At 37.7% G+C, this 13385-nt stretch overlaps 1 protein-coding gene across 2 annotated transcripts in view; it reads right to left on the reverse strand.

Annotated features, from left to right (window-relative positions):
• Window positions 1-13385, reverse strand: part of CTNNA1 (catenin alpha 1) — a 172265-nt gene that overhangs the window by 63871 nt on the left and 95009 nt on the right. The window lies entirely within an intron of this gene.

Below are 13385 nucleotides of genomic sequence, written 5' to 3' on the forward strand. Positions count from 1 at the left end.
TTTACACTAAGGTCTCCATACGCTGTTTTTTTCTACTGAAAACAGTTTGGAAAGAAGCTACTGAGCAGAAAAAGATACGGATCAATACTTGTTAAATCACTGCTCTCCATCCCAAGTACCACAACTGGCTTGCTGCTTAAAAGGAGGCTTAGCAAAGTTCTCTTGTATGATAATTTGGTATTTACTCAAATCTACAATTAACTGCCAGTGTGGGAAGTAAAATTTTATGTATGCTGAAGACTGGTAAATATTAAACATTCTTCTTCCAGAGTTTTTGCCTGGGTTGGTAGATACTATCGAAGTCCACATTATGAAATCAGAACCCTTTATGTAATTCTAATAAGCTGAGTGACTCTTTAATATATTTAAACAATGAATCCAAGTGATTGTGAAAAGGTCTCATTACAATGAAATCAATAGTAAATAATTACACTGACTTCATGTGATACATCTCTAGTTTGACTTATAATGGAAATGTTGATTTTTGTGGCATTTAGACAATTTTTTAAACTAGTATTAAATCACCATTTTACTAATTAGTTTACTAAATCCTATATTTACATTTACATGTAAAAAAAGATTTAGAAATTATTTTGGAGAGAAAAAGAGATAAACTGAGTCAATTTAACAATCCTGTGACCTGCTCCCTCTAGTTTGAAAGCACACACACAAATTCTCTCCCTCCCTCCAAGATCAAAGATGCCTTGACAAAGGGGTTTAAACCTCTTTCTGCTGCCTTTTCCTGATCTTCAAACCTCAAAAAGCCAAATTAAAAATAATTGGCTAGCAACAGGCATAACACTGTTTCTCGCTAGAACATAGTTTAATGGAACCAAGAAAAAATCACTTTCTATATATTATATGTTAAAATGTGATTGTTTAAATACCTATCCACACCGTAAGAGCAGTTCCTTCTAAGTGAAGGGAACAACATATCACTGAGGCAAGCCTTCTCATGGGAGAACACTGTACATGCCTATGCAGCCACACAGTGGTAATGCAAAGGTGGCATGGAGGTGAAGGGATGAAAGGGAAAGGCAGCATTTTGAAATGTGACCCACAGAAACAGTTAGCTTAAGTTAAAAGGCAGCCAAGAGTAAGGCAAAGGGTAACTACACAATCTGCATCAAACAGGGCAAGGTCCTGGGGCCTGCAGCTGAAAAGGGGGGACAGAGTGTTAATAGAAACATTCCATAATTAACAAATGATAACGATGCCATACTTTTCACGAAGAAGAAAAGAGCCACGAGTATTTCGTTTCTTTGATTATGATTTCTACAAAGAAACTATGACATATTTGGGATTCAGATCCAAGTCATCAATTCATATAGAATTTTTCCATAAATGAGGTTCCATGTACGTAGTAGCAAAACCCATTAAATTAGACTGACTTAATTTTAGAAAAATGAGCATTTCTACAAGTGACATTGACTGTATGTGAAAAAAAGGGATATATGCTTACAGAAAAACCACTACCATTAAAAAAAAAAAGGTTATCTTTCCTTTAAAATGACCATTAATACGTTATCTTTCTATTCAAGACATATTTTCTTCTCAGGATTGAACTGCAAACATGCTAAGACTACAGTTTAACCCATGAAATTTAATAGTAATTTTCTTCTTCTTTAATACCGAGAGAGGGGTGTCTACCTATATTTCAAAGAAAATGTGTATCAGTAAAAAAGCAGATGAGATCACAAATTAAGATTAAAATGTGCTCTCTATATTTTTTAGGGTGGGTAGATTAGTTTGGCAAAGTCTCAGCCCAGCTGTGTTCAGCTGATCTTGAGCGGTGAGCATTTCATTTCTTATTAAACCAGACCCTGGGCCTGCCTGGGCAGAGACAGAAGCTGATTTTACGGCATAGAGCACAGCTCACTGCTTCCCTATGGAGGGGCTGGATCAGAAGTCCCATTACAAATGAGAGCTCCATGAGCTAAAATTTACCAACCCATTTAATCAGGGTAACCATGGCCATTTGTCAGGGCACAGTTCTGTCACAATACAACTGTGCCCTGAACACACAGACTCCACTAGCCCTGAAGGATAGCACTGGAGTATTTTCCATCATTTCATCCACAACCAACATTAATTGAAACTGTGAAGAGAAGGATGAGAAATATGGGCTGAGAATTCCCACATTAATCTTAAAGATTACCTTTAGTAAAATGGACCATCAACTGACAAAATCCTTAATGTATGTAGAAAACTAAATTGGGAAAGCAAGCCATTCAGTAAATTCTGGGGAACAGCATAGCAAAGCCACTAAGGAATACTTTCCAGTCAAAAACTATAAAATGTTTTGCCCTCCATTTTTTTTGGTAATGCTCTCAGAGAAAAGTAAGTAACAGTGCCAGACAGCATTTTCCTTTTTCATTTAAAGTGCAAACTTCCCTTTTCGAATGCCTGTAGAAGGCAGGATTCCATTTAATTTTGGCCTATTTGTGTTTCGGTATCGGCACAGGTTTGAAGATGAGACTGTTAGTCGTATGTCCTCTCTTTACCAACTGGCTAGGGTGTAAGAGCATCACAGCTACACTGCGGATCCTGGTAACAGGATGTTAGGGCTTTTGTTTTATCACTGTAGTCTTATCCTCTTCAGCACCCACCCCCCCTCCTAGCTCCGGTCTTTTTTCACTTTCAAGGGTAGAGGAAAATGACACTTAATCAAGAACCAGAAAAATAATTAAATCTCTCTGGAAAAAGAAAAGCTAAGAAGGCTATGATACTGTACCCACCTAGTAACCAAGAGCTTGTTGGGAATCGTTTATATTCATTTCTGTAGCTTGCCAGGGATTTCAATCACTTTTCTGAAATGAGAGTGGGCTGATAAATCTGCAAATCCACACACAACTCAGAGAATACCCACTGCCAACATCAAATAGCAAAGATACTAATTTTTTAAGCCAAAAATCTGCACTAACACATGTAATTTCTTAATGTGCCTAAGTTAATTTCTATACCAATTCAATGAATGGAATCGACTGAACTTTCCAACTCCACTAATTATTAAAATCCATCTGCTTATTCTAATGCTAGTCACCAAGAGCTAGACTCCATCTTTCCAATAAAAATGAGCCCTCTGCATCGCTAGGTCCAAATCCTAAAATTCAAAACAGGCATATCATTTTCTTAAGGCATACTTCCTACACATGCTATCAGGGCAAAAAGCTATAAATGCCTGATTCTCTCCCTAAAATGTAGACATCAATATGAAATTTTAAAAGAATATTTTGAGAAGCTGACTTACATGATCATTTTCCTAAGAGCAATACAGTAACAGACATTTCTCAAAAGTCTGTTTTGGGACATGATCTTCGTATTTTATTGGCTTAAGTGCTTCAACCAGAAAAAGACGAAGATAAAGATGATAACGTCATCTATAGGTAATATTTCTATTCTCAACCTAGGGCAAACTCACAGTACTTGAGTAAGGCCAAAAACACATAGAAAATGACTGTTCAAGCTTTCATACAGGTATTATAAACATTTGGAAACATCTGCTACTCCTTCAACTAACCTATTCTTCCTTGGTAATCTAAAAAAAAAAAATCTGATATATGGAATGTTTGGTGAACCTTCCTATCAAAACTGAGACTGGACACTTAAAGTATAGTCCAAACATATTGTGTTCAATCACCTTAAGAGCCATTTTTTTGTTTTGTTTTTGCTGGGAGGTGGGCAACTGGGTTGGGGGGTGGGAAGAAAATACTATTATAATGGGGGCTGGTGGGAGGGTGATAACAAAGTGCAGTGTACAGGAAAGATTTGTTATTAAAATTGTGTATACTGTAAAAAGTGAACGTCTTTTTTTTTTAAGCTTTTCCTTGGTAGGCTCTCAATTTTGACATGTGAAACTTGAAAAACCATTTGTGACAGAGCAACCTTAAATGAACATTTGTTTTGTACCATATTCTCTACAATGCCAAATGTGCCAGTTGAGTAAAGGGCAGCTAATCGACTCTCTTCATTGAGAGAAAGGTTAAACTAAGCAAAGAACAAAGTAAAGGATGCGGTGGTGGTGGTTGGGCGGGGAGTATGGTGGGGAGAGCCCTAGCCAAAAAGCTACCATGCCAACAACTAGCAGTTATGCAATAAGAAGTTGCTCTGTCACAAGCCTGAGGGAGTGGACAAACCGCTATCCATGAGGATCACAGGGCCTAAAGCTGGCTTCCCACCTTCCCCAAAAGTGGACTGCCACTACATCCTGGGGAGCTTCAAAAAGATTGCCTGTACCCAGCAAACAGCGACTTGGCCTTGGGGATCCATTGGTGGGGCAGACACTAGCAGCACCTTACACACCATTCCTTGGAGGGATGTCCATAGGTGCTGACCATGCTGGGATTTCTAGGTTCCCTACATGACCTACTTGACCCTACTCTGAGATACCAGCTCAACAAATATGGATAGGGAAAAGGAAGGTAAGATTTTTTTTAGTAGCGTCCCTTGCTTGGAATAAACACCCCCAGGATAGGATGCTATTCCTGGGCAGCATGGATGGGAGGGGGGTTGTTACAGAAAGTGCCCTGGTCTCAAGGAATTGACTGCCAGGAGCTGCCACACTTGACAGGATGCGCTTGCTACTCTCTAGGCCCAGAGCAGTGCAGCAAGACCACAGGGGCAGGAAGAAACAAGGCCACCCCTTTGACCCAGGGATGAGGGGATCAGAGAGGCTAAGAGAGCTCTCACACCAGGAACCTTAGCAATAACGAGGACAGAGGCAGGAACCACAGAACAAAATTTTACTGTCAAACTCATCAAGTATGCACTAGAGGGCACAGGTGATGGTGGTTTCAAATTACACAAAGAATCGAATTCCTATACCTTATGGAGTTAAAAGAGCTTATTAACCTAATTCTCGTACATTTAAACCTTGAAAATCCCATGTAAAGCTACATCTCATTTCTTTATCAGTTATTTTAATTAGTTTTGCCTGTATGCCACAGCATTCTCAGGTTCCCACTCAAATTTATAATAGATTTCTTCAAGGTCTGTTTCAAGTGATTTTTTTTTTCTTTTCTTTAAATATATCTAACCAGCTGGGTACTCAAATCTCCCTCAGACAAAATGTACTACAAATTGTCTTTCACAAAGAGAGAAGAGAAAGAGAGGTGAAAAATCATTGCTATTCCAAACATTGCTCCTCCTTAGCATGAATTCCTCCTCACTGGCGAAAGTTTTGGGAACACTCTTTAGGGACACATGTTGACCTGCCCTTCCCCTATCCACAGGGGACATTAAAGAGGAAGAAATTTCCAAAGGCAAGTACAATGAGGCACCCCATCCTGCAAAGTCTGCAAAATGAACATACACCCTCCCTTTATACATGGAGGCCCAAGAGCAAAGCCTAGCACATGGCCTCCCCACGCAGGACCTCCCACCAGAAATCCAACATGAAGGAGCATCTGTGAACAATTAACCTGAAGGCAGGGGCCAATGACTCTAACACCACGCTAAGACAGAAAACGACTCTTCCTTCACTTGAGAACCAGATTTTAAAACTGCAGTCCCAGAGACAAACCCAAAGCAGTTTTACAACTTTCAAGACATTTTACCAAAAACTATGGTAGAGAGATGTAAAAATGTCGTTAACTTCACTGACTGACTCTCTGTTCAAAATTGTGCTTGGAGCACAAGAATTCCATGTTTAGGCTATGGTTTTTGTACAAAAAAAAAAAAATACACATGTACACATATTTATACACATATATACACACATACACATGTGTATAATATAAATTAAATATATATGTAAAACCCCTAGGTTGCTTTCTTTGAAAACTTAGACAAAAACTATACAGCCATTGCTATTACCCCACCTGCTTCATCATCATGAGAAGCAAAAACGTTTCTCCTGAGATAGACTAGAACATTTCCCATGGCCTAGCTGCCAAATACAGAGATCGCAACTGCTCAGCACCTTAAACCTTTGAAAACTATTTATCATTTCATATAACTTACTTCTATGAAGTCAAGGAAACATAGGATAATACATTCATATGTACTAAATGGTTCAAATAAGGATACGAAAAGATCAGAAGCAGGAATTCTTAACTCTAAGGGTCCAGGATATGTTTCATGGAATGAAGAACCTCTTGAAATTACAATGCAAGTATATTATGTATGTCTAAATATTTCACCAGATTCTAAAGGGTTGTGATAACTTATTTTTAAAAAGCCCTAGTAGAATAATGAAATAGCTATTTCTAGTATATACTAATTTGGACTTGATCTTCCTGGTGGCCAAGGCAAAGAACAAAACCAACAGCTTTCATCTGATAAAAGAAGCACACTAGTTTTCTTGGGGATAGAGACAACTTAAGTGCAAAACCCTGTGAATTATGTATAAAATAGAGTCAGTTGCAGGAATAAGAAAAAACCTCAGACAGTATCTCCAAGGAGATTATGAAGAACAGGCAAACTTGTTCTTCATGTAAATCCTTGAAAAAGTTAAGAGTAAGAAGCCTATGCAAGCATGTTGCATGCTTTGTGGTGACCCAAAGGTGAAGCCTATAAAGTCAGCAAGATTGAACGTTCACCCACTTGGGAGAGCAGTTCATGTTTCCTCCTTATTACATCCCTGGAACCCAAACTACAGTGTTCCATCACCTAAGAGACACTCAGTGAATATCTGCTCCAAGTCTTCTAGATGAGGAGTACAACTTAAAATAGAAAAATCTTCTAACTACATCATGAATGAAAAGAAGCACATTCCATGCATAATCTCTATTTGTGCTGATGATAATCATAAGTGTTATCCTTGGGTAAGAGTCTATAAGATGATAACTAATTTTCTGAGAAAGAATGCATTTAAATAGATAAAGCATTCAATGGTCTGATAACTATCAGAAATTTAACTGTCCCTTTAAAATTTAACTCATTCTATATCTATTAGAACACTTAGATTTCAACAAGAGTAAAGAGCACAGTGATCAAGAGACCTATTCCACACTTGTGCCTGTAACCGTGAACAAGTCCTTCAACCTCACTGTGCCTTAAGCTTCTCATCCCTAACAGGGAATTTAATAGTAGTAACAACCAAAGGGGAATTTAATCCACGTAAAGTACTGAGAACAGGCTGGAACACCATACAGGGTCAATAAATGCTTGCTATTTTTTTAATTGTAGTATGTGGAGAACTAGATGCAATAGATTCATCAAGTAGAGAATATAATCATATTAAAAATATGTTAGACCTCAGCATTAGTTCATGACACTCTCTACTTTCTAGTCTAACTTCCCTCACTAAGTTAATGTATAGTATCCAAAATGAAGACTGATAATAAGCAACAGCTTTTAATAAGCCAACAGCCTGAATACAATTTTTTTTATCTGGTACTGATATAAAACTAACCACATTATCTCTCGGTCAAGTAATCTGCTTTATAAAATGCATTATAATATTACACATGACATTACTTTGTCTCTATGAATCAAGGCTAAATTTCAAAAGATACAATCTCTAATTCCAAAATTTCTTCAGAGTAAGGTAGTCACTTAAAATCCAGTGATGTCTTTTTCCCTTGTTCAATAAAACTATATGTGACAACATATATTACCCATTATCACAAACAGATACTGTTTTTCAAAAGAAGAAATAATCTTATTGATATCTCAGTTTCTGACAATTTTAGGACAAAATACATGGCTGAGGATTAAAGATCACGATTATGTTTATTATTATTATTATTTTTGCTTAGAAGATAAATGCACATCAAGTCTACCACATAGAATTTAGGAAGAAGCCCATCTAACAGTGGCAGATTTGGTTTCTAGGCAGTTTTGCCAGAATTATTGATATGAAGGGAGGTATGAGAATTTAAAAACACAAAGATAACCTATCGTGCGTATATGAGGGTTATGTTACATGACTGCTGACGATCCTCCATATTACTAAAATATTAAATATAAAGCTTGCTCAGAATTAACCTGTCTGAATGAATACACACATTGAGTCTACCAGAAACTGCAGATCTTATGGCCCAGATTTTTTAAGATGAGAACTTCTTTCTTAGATTGTCTTTCCAAGATCATAATCCAGTTTATCCAGCAAGGAAGAACACTTTATCTCCTCCTTCATCCACAACTTTTCTCCATTTTCCCACATCTCTTGACACTGGGCTTGCTTTTTGATCTTCAGTCACCAGCACATTTATAAGCTTTTCCCATACCTGATTCTCCAAGGAAATTCCAAGGAAAAGCACCTTATTAGCAGAAACCATTCAGTTGCAGTATATCCAAAGCTGAGCACCAATCTTCATTAAAAAAAATACCCATAATTTTATTTTTTGAGAGAGAGAGCAAGCGCACACATGCATGAAGGGGTGGGGGCAGAGGGCGAGAAAGGGGGGGGAGAGAGAGAGAAAGAGAGAGAGAATATCAAGCAGACTCCATGCTGAGCATGGAGCCCAATGCAGGGCTTGATCTCATGACCCTGAGATCACAACCTGAGCCAAAACCAAGAGTCAGACACACTTAATGCCACTGAGGCACCTCAGAAATACTTCTAATTTTAAAGATACTCCTTGACTCCACAAAACTAAGTGCTTATCAGCTGCAAAATGATCTCCACAATTAGGGAGACACTAATAGAAACACAATCGCTCACCTGAGTTGTCCTCTCAGTCTACCTTTCCCTTTGTATAAGACTCAAGTATTAAATAATGTTTACTCATTTTGTTTTTACTTTCAAAAAACCAGAGACAAAGTCATTTAAGAAAAGTACCCTTTTTGCATTAATAATTAGCATTCACTCTAGCTCTCTGACCAAATAAAATCCCCAACACCTTTCGCATCTTTAATATGAATAGTTATTTTACCGGTTTTATTTGGGGGTGGGGAAGGTGCCTTGGGGCAAAGAGGACATGGGTACACAGGACATGGTTGTGGAATTTTCAGAAATGTAGAATTACTGGGGTAACGAAAGGCCATAATCCTTACCTCCCTTATCTATGCTGCAAAATTTTACACCAGTTTTTTCAGGATTCCATAAAACTGGCCACAAAGAACACTGATTTTTCATGTGTAAGTACTTTCTGACAGTTTTGCTCCCCACAGGGAAAAGGACATGAGCATGAGGCACTGGTAATGCTAGGACTGCCCCACGTGGCACACACTAACAACTGAGTTCACAAGTGACCCTGACGGTGCTACTCCTCTCTCGGCAACCTCCCTCATTTTCCCTGGAAGTTCACGAGGAAAAAAAAAATACCAGCAGTGGGAAAGCAAGGGAAAAGAATCTACCACTCTCAGCACCCTCTTGTAGTCATCCAGAACAGTGCCGTATCACCACATCTCCCTCTTCTCTCCTGACAACCCATTCAGGCCAATGTGTGCAGAACTGCTCTCTAACACTTGCTGTCAACTTCCAACAACTAGAGCCCATTTTATTATTGTGTTAGAACTGCCAGTCTAACATTTATCTATTACTTTCCATGAAAACCTAACAGCAGGTGGTCAGGCATTCTCTCCCTTTTAAAGCAGCGTTTCTGAGATGTCGAAAAAAACATCACAATGTACAAATGATATCACCCATTTTGTGCTCACTTAAAAATTAGATGTGAGATGAATTACAGATAAAATGTGAAGAACCGAACAAACCATAGTTTATCTGAAGTCTAGCTAGTTGACATTCCCACCAAAGGCATCACCATAAGTTACTACAAAAACTATTAAACAAACGTATTTCCGTAAAAAAACACAAATCTACTAGCCTCCAAAAACACATAAATAATAATTTGAAAACTTCCTTTTAAATATTTTGTATCAATTTTTAAACACACACACACCACTACCCTCAGTTTAAATTGAAGGCAGGGTGGCCTGGGGATTAGACAAAATCCATGAAAGGCTACCTGCTTTATTCTGTTATCAACTAACATTTAAACTTATTGAACTCCAAACCTTGGTATATTGGAATTGAGAACATTATTTGGGAAGGGGAGAGATGAGAAAGATAAAGATTCAGTTTTTGACATACTAAAATCGAAATGTTTATTAGCCATTCAAGTAGAGATGACAAGTCCAGGGTAGAGATCTAGACTGGAAATATAAATTCTGAAATCATCATAGTAAACATGGGTATTTAAAGTCACAGACTGGAATGAGATTACCAGGGGAATGAGCATAGATGGACAAGAGACTCACAGAAACACACCTTCCTCCATCAGTCTGTGGTATATTTAAACGATATCTATCAAATGGCAGTCAACAAAAAAAAAACAATGCGTTTCAAGGGCAGCATCCCTTCAACATCAAAGCCACTTGAACAAATAATGCTCTATTGGAAAACGAATGGGAATAAGGTCAGCTTAATTCAGGAAAATGATCTTAAAACATTACCTATCAAAGAAATTGTTGCCAATTAAAGGTCTTCACATACACTGTTTTAGAAGTGAGAATGATTACTACCTAACAAGTCCATCATTCATGGAACCATTAAGAATGTACTCCATGCCAAGTAGGTGCAATGAGGTCAGTGCGATAAACTAAAGAACCAGTCGAAGATCATGGGACAATCAGAAGAGCAGGTTTTAATTTGGGGGCAAAGGTACAGCTAGCTCATGTACTTGAACTATGAGACAATCAAATATTCACTAAAAAGATAACCATATCTATCTCTGATAGTGGTTTGGGTTACAAAGTGTGTGTGCCCATCAAAACTCGTCAAATAGAACACTTAAAATCTGTACATTTCATTGTGTATAAAATTTTCCATAAAAAAACTGAACTCCAGTTAATGACACGCACGCTGCAGTATTTAGAGGTGAAGTATACAAGTGTCTGCAAACTGATTTTTAAAATACATTCAAACAAGATGGACACAGGGATAGATAAATATGTGATAAAGCACCTAACAAAATGTTAATCACAAAATCTAGGAAATGAGTGAGTGTGTGTGTGTGTGTGTATGAGAATGAGTGATCACTGTACAATTCTTCCAGCTTCTCTTTATGTATAAAAATTTTCTTAATAAAATGTTGGGAGGAAAGGAAAATACATATTTACAATTGTAATTTATAGTATTGACAATCTACACACTATTCCTCTCAATCAGACCAACTGTGTTACATGATGGTTAATAGCTTAGACTCTCGAGTCAGACTAGGTTCAAAATATAGCACATCCACTTGCTGCCTGTGAGACCTTGAGCAAGTCATTTATGCCTTAATGGTACATAACTCATGCTCTGAAGATTAAAGGGAATATGTGTATAAAAGCTGTAATATTTCCTGGCACACAGTAATTGCTAAAGCGTAAGCTGGATGATGATGATGATTACTAAGTATTTTTAAATATTTCAGCAAGTACTACTTCAACTTCCACTATGAGATAAAACAATATTCAACAAAGAGCTAACAAAAGAGAATCAGCCCAAAAATGTGAATTGGACAGTGCTACTTAAATTACTGATATTCAGAGAACGGGAAGGGCAATGAAGAATGTAGTGGAAAAGGAGCCTTTAACCTTCCTACAATTAAGTACCGACAGGATTTCAACATGGCTGGGTGCAGGGGTAGCCAGAACCCCCAATCTGACAGATACTACCAGTAAGTGCAGCTAATGTGTACCAAATGACAGGGGAACTCTGGGACCAGAAACAGTGCATAGATTTAACAAGGTCAGCAAGAGCAGCCATTCCAGATCTCTGGAGATGGCTGGGATACGGTGATCAAAGCAGTGATTTAAAAAAACGTATTCTGGCAATTTTCATTGTTCTGCTGATAAAAACAAAGCCCAGAACTTTGACTATCAAAAAGGGCTGCTAAGGAAAAAGGATAGGGGAAAGAGATTTATTTAAAGGACAGGCAAAGGGTAAGAACCAATGGTCAGCTGAGAAAGAACAAATGGCTCTCTCGAAGAGCCTGGCTCAAGAGAAATAGGCAGGAGGTTAGGGTATGAGGGGGAAAGGATGTTAAGAAATCATTTACTCACCAAGACGTGCTAAATTAAAAAGAGCCTCTGGGTTCCAGTATTAAATCTCGAGGTTTCACTATTAATCTCCAATCTAAACCTATTTTCTGAAAAGACAGTTTCTCCACATTTTCAATTTGCACCTCCCCCCCCCCCCAAGTGTCAATAAGGGCTTCCTCTTATGAAATAGACACAGAAAAGGCAGGACCGGTTTCTACTTTGTAAAGTATGAAGCAAAGCTCTTGCTAGGGTCCCACTCATTCTAGTAAAACCTACCCCTTTCCCACTCTTTATCATAGACTGTTAACATTTTTGCAAGATAAAGTTTTAAACTTTTAGAACAATCATTTCTGACTCCCTAATGTGGTGCAAATACTAAACAGAAACGCAGGAAGCCCAGTGTAGTGACAACCTGTTAATTTTACTCCCTCACATGCTACAAAAGAATCTTATTATAAGGTTTAATTTGTTACTTTCATATATAAGAGGTTCATTAATGGCTTCACTGTTAAAAACCTCAGTGGAATTGCTGTTTTTGTTAAAAAACTATGTGGTATGGCTGCCAATACAATCTTAATAAAAGCCCAAACCGTTATCTACCTCCCGTCTTAATAACAGAAATTGAAGATGAAACATGACATCTTAAGGGTTACACTTCAAAATCAACAACAAGTTTCAGTATTTCAGAATCCTTTCATTCCCTACCCGGATTTAATTCTATACTGTTTCTCGTTCCCTCCCCATAATCAAATACTTTAGTCTCCTTTAGAAATATCCTTTCAGAAATCATAATTACAAAACCTCTTCAATATATCTCAAATATGAACATAACACTTCTTTTTTTCTACATATTGATATTATAATCAAGACTAGCTAATAAATTTCTCTAGTTGGGCAAACCGTGAAAATTATCAGATATTCAGACTTTTTCCAAGACTTAACAATTCTACATTAATTTTGATTTAACAAAAGTTGGGGAAAATTCAAATGGGGAGAAGCTACCAGGAATCAACTCTTGTTGCTTTTCTCCCACCTCTTCCTTTTTACAAGAAAAGGGACACACTATTCTCCCTGCTAAGAGAGTGACACAGTGGAGACCTTGTCTCCACCAACCAAGCGCTGTATGGAAATGTGGACACTCCGCAAACCTCCAGGGAACTGTCCACAACTAAGTACCACTGGTAAACAGCATTCTAAGCTTAAAGATTCAAACTCAACAACATACACATTTTTAGGAAATAGGCAGAAAAAAATGTTTTATCCAGTATGTGTTGGATTTTTCTATCACTGCTATTACAAAGGCATTCACTAGTAAATCTGCAATTTCCTGCATCCACAATAATATTTATATACAGGTACTACATATAAGGGCTGGCTCATTATCCTCCTTGGTTAAAACATAAAGGTTAAAAAGCTAGTAACAGATTTGTTCTTTGTAGGGACCAGCTTTGGTCTTCACATTCAACAATCCC

This window comes from Ursus maritimus, unplaced genomic scaffold (genome assembly GCF_017311325.1).
Source record: "Ursus maritimus isolate PB19 unplaced genomic scaffold, ASM1731132v1 scaffold_5, whole genome shotgun sequence".
In the NCBI taxonomy this organism is placed as follows: domain Eukaryota; kingdom Metazoa; phylum Chordata; class Mammalia; order Carnivora; family Ursidae; genus Ursus; species Ursus maritimus.